Genomic DNA, 8,673 nt, shown 5'->3' on the forward strand with positions numbered 1-8,673 from the left:
AAAATGGAAGGAATACACAGAATCACTTTACCTTTTAAAAGGAAATCCTCACCACTGGACCAATAAACAACATTCTTACCAACAGAGAAAAGATTGAAGTTGTCAAGGACTTCATTCTTCTTGGATTAACTATCAACACTCACGGAAGCAGCAGTCAAGAAATCAAGCCATGTATTGCATTAGGCAAATCTGCTGCACAAGAGCTTTTTAAAGTGTTGAAGATCAAAGATGTCAGCTTGAGGACTAAGGTGCGCCTGACCCAAACCATGACATTTTCATTAACCTCATATGCATGCAAAAGCTGGATAGTGAGTCTGTATAAGGTTGCTAAGAAGCAACTCGTGAGCTTGAACACAGACCTTGTGGTATAGGTTGTACCTCAATGTAAAGAAAACAAAATTCCTCATCAACAGACCAGTAAACAACATCCAGATTAATGGAGAATAGATCGAAAGTGTCAAAGACTTCATTTTGCTCAAATCAACCATCAATACCCAGGAAAGCAGTAGTCAAGAAATCAAATGACACATTGCATTAAGCAAATCTGCTACACAAGACCTTTTTAAAGTGTTGAAGAACAAAGATGTCAGTTTGAGGACTAAGGTGTGGTTGACCCAAGCAATGGTATTTTCAGTAACCTCATATACATGTAAAAGTTGGACAGTGAATAAGGAAGACTATAAGAATTGATGCTTTTGAGTTATGGTGTTGGACAAGAATATTAAATGTACCATTGACTGCCAAAAGAACAAACAGATCTTTGTTGGAAGAAAAATAGTCAGAGTGCTCCTTGGAAGCCAGGATGCTCACCATTCATCTCTCATACTTTGGACATATTATCAGGAGGGTCCAATTTCTGGAGAAGAATATCATGTTTAGTAAATTGGAGGGTGGAAGAAAAAGAGGAAAACCACCAAGGAGATGAATTGGCACAATGGCACCTTTAACGGAATTAGGCATGACAATGATTGTGAGCCTGGTGTGGGAATCGGGCAGTGTTTTGTTCTGTTGTGCATAAGGTTGCTATGATTCGGTTCCTACTCAATGGCACCTAACAACAACAATGGAACAACTACCAGTAGTCTTCACGTGGTGCTACTTGATAAGCAGTGGACTGCTAACTATAAGGTTGGTGGTTGAAACCCACCTGCTACTCCTAGGAAATCCTATATATATATATACTGTGTTGCTATAAATCAGGATCATCTTGATGGCCCTTAACAATACAAATAATAATAATCACAAGAATCCAACTGACCAGGAGCTATTCCATGGTCCTCAAGCTCGCCAGCCACTCCTTGAAAACCCTATACAGGGTTGCTATGGGTTGGAACTGATCTGATGGCACTTAACAAGTTCTTTGGATTCCTTGTGTGGCGCTGTGTGTTAATGCGCCAGACTGCAAAGTCCTTTGAACTGTGAGGTCGGGGGTTCAAGCTCACCAGCTGCTCCATGGAAACCCTATTAAATGTTGCAATGGGACGCAACTGACTCGACCGCACTTAACAACAACAAGAAGTGTACTTTATCACCAGTTTCTACCGTAAATGTATCTGGTTTTCGGGTAACTCAACTTTATCCTACAGATCTTGGATAGAAAAGCATTTCAAATGCAAATCCAGCTGAAAATAAGTCTCTAGAGATATCTGAGAGTCTAACTAGGTAAACACACAATATCAATTCTTATTAGCTTAAATATGTAGATTGAATTATAACTCTGATGGTGATTATATGCTGTGGAGTTGGTTTTGATGTATAGCATAAGTTTCCGAGGCTATAAATCTTAAGGGAGCATAAAACCTCATCTTTCTCCAGTGGCACAATTGGTAGTTTTGAACTTCTGACTGTGACTTGTAACCACTGCACTACCAGACACCCTTGATATGGATAACTACGGCATATATAGATAACTATATCTGTAATTATAAGTAGAATTCAGCAAGCTTTATGGATAAAGGATAATTATTTCCTAATAGAGTTTTCTCATATAGATAATTAGAATACCTGATGTGATGAGGGAATGTATGCACTCACCTGAGATCAGTATTTTGGTATATTAAAATATACCAATCATTTTTAGACATTTTCAAACTACTAGATGTTTTGCTTATAGACTCTTGAGAAATGAAAAGTAGAATTCTCAGCTAAGTAGTCAATCAGTCATGTGTATTACTTGTTATCCTTTTAGTAGTGTCTTGAGGGGGAAAGCTATTATTCTGTGCCTCCAATCATATATGAAAATTAATTCAAAATAAATCAATGACCTAAATATAACAACTAAAACAATTAGAAAATATTATAGGGATAAAACTTCAAGACCTTGTTTTTGATAATGGTTTCTTATATAGACACCAAAAGTAAGAGCAACAGCAACAACAAAACCGATAAATTGAACTTCATGTGTGAAATTTTTGCACATTGAAAGACTGTGTCAACAAAATAAAGAGACAACTAACGGAATGGGAGAAAATATTTGCGAGCCATATATATGATAAGAGTTTAATATCCAGAATATATAAAGAACTACTATAACTCAACAACAAAAAGACAATTTCATTTAGAAAACTGTACAAGAGACTTGAGTAGACATTTTTCCAAATAAATAATATAAATTGTGGTGCTGTGAGCTAATGCGTCAGACTGTAAAGTCATTTGAACTGCAAGGTCTGTGGTTCAAGCTCACCAGTTGCTCTTTGGAAAACCTTTACAGGGTTGCTATGGGTCAGAATCGATTAGATGGCACTTAACAATAACAATAAGTATGTTAAAATATACTCAAAGTAGAAAGTTGTTGCTCTTAGGAGCCATCAAGTCAGTTCCAACTCACGAATATGGTATGCACAACAGAATGAAATGCTGCCAGTCTTTCAATTTCATCACAATTGTTACATTTGAGCTCACAGTGTCAATACATCTCATTGGGGGTCTTCCTCTTTTTCTGTGATAACTCCACTTTACCAGGCTTAATGGCCTTCTTCAGGGACTGGCCTCTCCTGATTACATGTCCAAAATATGAGACAAAGTCTCACCATCCTACCTTCTAAGGAACTTCTTGCTTTTTCCAAGAAGGATTTGTCCTTCTGGCAGGCCATTGTACGTTTTATATTCTTCCCAGTACCATAATTAAAATGTATTGATTCAACTGCCCTATTCATTTTACAACTTTTACATGCATATTGAAAATATCATGGCTTAGATCAGGTCGTCAAACTGGTTATCTTTGCTTTGTAATACTGTAAAGAGGTCCTTTACATTCAGCAGAGTTGCCGAATGCAACGCAATTGTTTGATTTCTTGACTACTGCTTCCATGAGTAGTCAAGATTGTGATTGTGGATGGAAGCAAAATGAAGTCTTTGACAACCTCAATATTTTATCCATTTAGTATGTTGTTATTTATTAGTAAAGTTGCAAATATTTTTGTTTCTCTACATTGAGGTGCAATCCATACTGAAGTCTTTAGTCTTTGATCTTTATCAGTAAGTATTTCAAGTTGCTTTACTTCTGGCAAGTAAGGTTTTATCATCTGTGTATCTCAGGTGTTTAATGAGTCTTTCTCCAGACCTGATGACACATTCTTCATCATATTATCCAGCTTCTTTGATTGTTCTCTCAGCATTCAGATTGAATAAATGTGGTGAGATGTTACAACCATAACACACACCTTTTGTGATTTTACAACGTTCATTATCTCTTTGTTCTGTTCTAGCCACTGCCTCTTGCTCAATGTACAGGTTCCTCATAAGCGCAATTCAGTGTTCTGGAGTGCCCATTCTTCACAATACTATCCATAGTTTGTTATGCTCCACATAGTCAAAAGTCTTTGCATAGTCTATTAAGCACAAGTAAACATTTTTCCAATAGTCTCTCCTTCAACCAAGATCCATTTATGTCATCAGTGTTATCGCTGGTACCACATCCTTTACTGAATCTAGCTTGAATTTCTGGCAGTTCCCTGTCAATGTACTGTTGCAACATTTTTTGAATTATCTCAAGCAAAATTTTATTTGCATCTGATACTAATGCTATTGTGTGATTTCCAAATTCCATTGTATAGTTTCTCTTTGGAATGGGCACAAATGTGGATCTCTCTCAATCAGTAGGCGAGGTTGCTGTCTTCCAAATTTCTTAGCATAGATGAGTGAGCACCTTCCATGCTGCATTCCATGCTGTGTGTTGAAAGATTTCGATTTGTATTATGACAATTCTTACAGCCTTGCTTTATACCAATGCCTTCAGTGCAGGTTAGACTTTTTTCTTCTGTACAATTGGTTTTTGATCATATGCTACCTCCTGAAGTGGTGGAACAGTGACAAATTCTTTTTGTAATAGTAACTCTGTATTCCTTTCATCTCCTTTTACTGTTTTCAGTGTCATTCAATATTGTGCCCACAGAATCCTTCAGTATTACAAATCAAGACTTGAATTTTTTCTTCAATTCTTTCAGCTTGAGCCATGCTGAGCATGTTTTTTCTCTTTTTGATTTCTAACTCCAAGATGTTGTACATTTCACTATAATACTTGACTTTGTCTTCTAAAGTTACCATTTAAAAGTTTCTGTTCAGTTCTTTTTACTACTTTATTTCTTCCATTCACTTTAGCTTCTTTACATTCAAGATTAAATTTCACAGTCTCTTCTGACACTAAAAAGGCTATTATCAGAAACTAACAAGTACTGGTTTTGGTGTTGTTAAGTGCCATCGAATCAGTTCTGACTCATAGCAACCCTGTATAGGGTTTCCAAGAAGCGAATGTTACCAACCTTGCAGTTTGAACCGACCTTTGCAGTTCAGTGCTTACCCTACAGTGCCACACCAGGACTCCTAACAAGTGTCTGAGAGGTTTTATAGAAATTGTAAACTTTATGCATATTTGATAGGGATATAAAATGATTTAGCTAAGATGAAAAGCATTTTGACACTTCTTCAAAAAATAAAACACGGAATTATCATACAATACAGGAATTCTATTCCTAGATATATATCTAAATTATTGAGAGCAGGGAATAAAACAAATGCATGTGTGTATTTCTGCATTCATTGTAGCATTATTCATAATAGCCAAACATGGACCTAGCACCCATTTTGGTCTTCTCTTTCTTTCCTGTCTATTTTATGACTCTGTTTTCTTCCTGTGTGATGTTCTTGATGTCATCCCATAACTCTTCTGGTCACTGGTAATTAGTGTCTAATGCATCAACTCTGTTATTTGAATATGCTAACTCCAGTTGAAAATATTTGCTTTCAGTTCACAGTTAAAGTAAATATTTGTATTATTTTATGAGATCCAAGTACAATTTAGCTAAGACTTCATTATTTTATGATTTATATAAAAATAATTTTCTCTTTCATTAATGAAGAAAAGAAGAAACAGATCTTAAAACTGAAAAGACAGAATAATTCACTCAGATGATGTGGAGATCTGAATGTTCATGTCAGGCAAGTTTACTCCAGAAAGCTGAGCTAAAGCTAAAGCCAAGCATGACCTCCATGCCATCTAGCATATGGTATGTAGAAAACAGTTTGCAACACCTGGGAAAAATGAAAAATGCAAATAACTGCCATGAACACATTCGTGGTTGTGTCTGATTATCAAAGTATATAAACCACTCCCTGGAAGTAAATCAGGGACCTTGTTTCTGTCCTTTAACTGTTTCAAGAATCTTGAGTACCTTTTAATGGTTTTCTTCTGTGGTACATTAAGGGCTACTCTCGCAACAACTTACAATCCTTAATGTGGCTGCCAAAGCTTCCTGGAAATTTTTAAGTAGGTTAGAATTATATTCTAGAGAGGTTTTTTTTTTTTTTTTTTTTTTTTAAAAGCTACAAACTCAAATGCTTTCATGAACTAGATGGTACCACATGGGGGTTACAGTAAAGTGAGCAGATTACACACATTTCAAGAAAAGCTGGAAATTCATATTTAATTTAAAATATCCTGAGTATGAGATATTATTAATTTTAACTCTACTAAACAATACTGTATAGCCGTGCTAAATATGACTTTAAAAATATGATGGCATAATGGAATGAAAAGATAACAGTCTTTCCCCCACAAACTTTTTGAAGATGCCTCATATGTCTGTGGCTCACCACTTCATGAAGTTTGAAACAATTCAAGAAGACATTAGTAAACCTGGACAACTCAATTGTGTATTGACTTTAGTGGGACATGGACTACAAATGCAGAGCTCTGGCTGTAAATTGCTTCAGAGAAAACACCCTTGCTCCCTGTAGATTTGCTATCTCCCACCTTCCCTACCACTGCCCCATCAAGAATTTACATTCTTCAAAAGTCTTTTAGAGAAATTTCAGAGAAATGCCATACCTCTCATCCTTTTTATTTCTTTCCTAGTAAATCTACAGAACTCAGTCAAATATTGTAGAAAAGGACAAGGGACCACTTTCAGGCTGTGTTCTCTTAACATGCCTTGCGTTTGTCAAGGAATTTCATAATTCTGATCAGAAAAATGAATTTCTTGTTAATGCTATCAAGTCATCCAAACATAAAATAAACAAAGCAAATCCGGTGTCATCAAATTGATTCTCATAGCAACCCTCTAGCACCCAGTAGAATTGCTCCTTAGGGTTTCCCACAGCAGTTCACAGAGGTTTTTTCAGGTGTAGATACCTACATCATTCTCTCATTGAGTGACTGGCAGGTTTGGACCACTAACCTTGCCATTAGCCATAGTCCAAAGGTTTGCATTTTGAAACAGATTTAACTAACCTGGCCAGAACTTTCCCTAATATGCATGCTTTGGCAAAAACATACGTCTAGGGTTCAATCTAGCTAGAAAAAAAATAAGTGCAACCCTCATGTGTATTTTTTAGTTATAAATGACTGGAAACTCAACTCACACCATATTAAGTAAAAAATTTAAATGACGAGCTCTAGCAACTGGTAAGTCTAAGAGTAGGACTTACACCAAGTAAAGTTGATTCACAACACAAACTATGCAATTAGCACCCATACTTTTTCTTTGAAATCTTCTGTAATTCTGGTAACGTAGTGGTTACGAATTGGGCTGCGAACCGCAAGGTCAGCAGCTCGAAACTACCAGTTGCTCCTCGGGAGAAAGATGAAGCTTTCTGCTCCCGTAAAGATTAGCAGGCTCAGAAACCCTGTGCAGGGTCACTATGAGTCAGAACCGACTCCACGGCACATAACAACAACAATTCTTCATTATGACTTTATTATAAACATTCATATTGGCCCTCAGCATTCCAGCTGACTCAAGATAGCTGCTACTGCTTCATAACTTCGCAGATTCAAGTTTAGCCAAAAAGTATGACAATTTTTTTTTTTTTAGAAACTCCTGTTATCATTATTAGTTGCCACTGAGTCACTTCCGACCCTGTGCACAACAGAACAGAACACTGCACGGTCTTGGGCCATCCTCACAATTGTTAGGTTTGAGCCCTTTGTTGCTGCCATCGCATCCATCTGTCTCATTAGGGTTCTCCCTGCAAACAGATGCCCTTCTCCAGTGACTGGTCCCTACTGACAACATGTCCCAAGTACGGGAGATGAAGTCTCAGGGTCCTCACTGCTGAGGAACGTTCTGTTTGTAGTTCTTCCAAGGCGGGCCTATTTGCTTTTCTGGCAGGCCATTCTACTTTCAATATTCTTCTCTGATATCATCATTCAATTACATTGATTCTGTTCAAGTCTTCCTTATTCCTTGTTGAACTTTCATATGCATATGAGGTAATTGGAAATACCATGGTTTGAGTCAGGTACACCTTAATTCTCAAAATGACTGATTTGCTCTTTAACACTTTAAAGAGATGTTTGCAGCAGATTCCTCTAATTCAGCACATCATTTGATTTTTGGTCTTTTGTGGTTCACTCTAATTGGACCAGTTTAACACTCATATGGCCGTCTCTGAATATATTACACTGATTTGTGATATAATTGATTTATATTCAAATGAAAAAGAAGATAATATTGCCAGAAAAAAAAAGGGGGAAGGCGGGGAAATGAATGGCAGAGGGTTAAAAATATTTAGTACCCAAGGTATGTCAAGAATAAATGTCTTTCACAAGCCAAGCAGCGGTATCACACTGCACATGCGTTGTTAGCAGTGCATCCTGGGTAAACCGAATTCCAGAAACTTGAAAAGCGCATGCGTGCATTGTCTCGTTTCTTTCGCCTTAGCGTGTTCTTCTAAGCAAGATGGGTCACCAGCAACTAACTGTATTGGAGCCACCTGCAAAAATTCGGCCAGGGTTCCTGCTCTTGCTGCGTCTGCTCAAACCGGCACGGTCTCATCCAGAAATACAGCCTCAACATGTGCCGCCAGTGCTTCCGTCAGTACGTGAAGGATATAGGTTTCACCAAGTTGAACTAAGTGATCATCTTTGAATGGATTATCCAAGACACGTCTACTCAGCAGAAACATGTCAACACTGTACATAAAATAAAAATTACAATTATGGCTGTTTTAATGTGAATGAAATTAATTGCTTATGAAAATTAAAAAATATAATCCACCCCGCCCAAAAAAAGAATAAATGTAATCACCTAGATATTTCAATCATTTAACTCGCCTGTATTTTCGTTTATGCCAATAATTATGATCCTTTCTTGCACTTGCTGACCTGACATACCATAGTTAAAAATCTCTGGTGGTTAAAATTCTGCTGAAGGACTCTTTTCTAAGGCATATATA

This window comes from Chrysochloris asiatica, unplaced genomic scaffold, assembly GCF_000296735.1.
Source record: "Chrysochloris asiatica unplaced genomic scaffold, ChrAsi1.0 scaffold00039, whole genome shotgun sequence".
Classification (NCBI taxonomy): Eukaryota; Metazoa; Chordata; class Mammalia; order Afrosoricida; family Chrysochloridae; genus Chrysochloris; species Chrysochloris asiatica.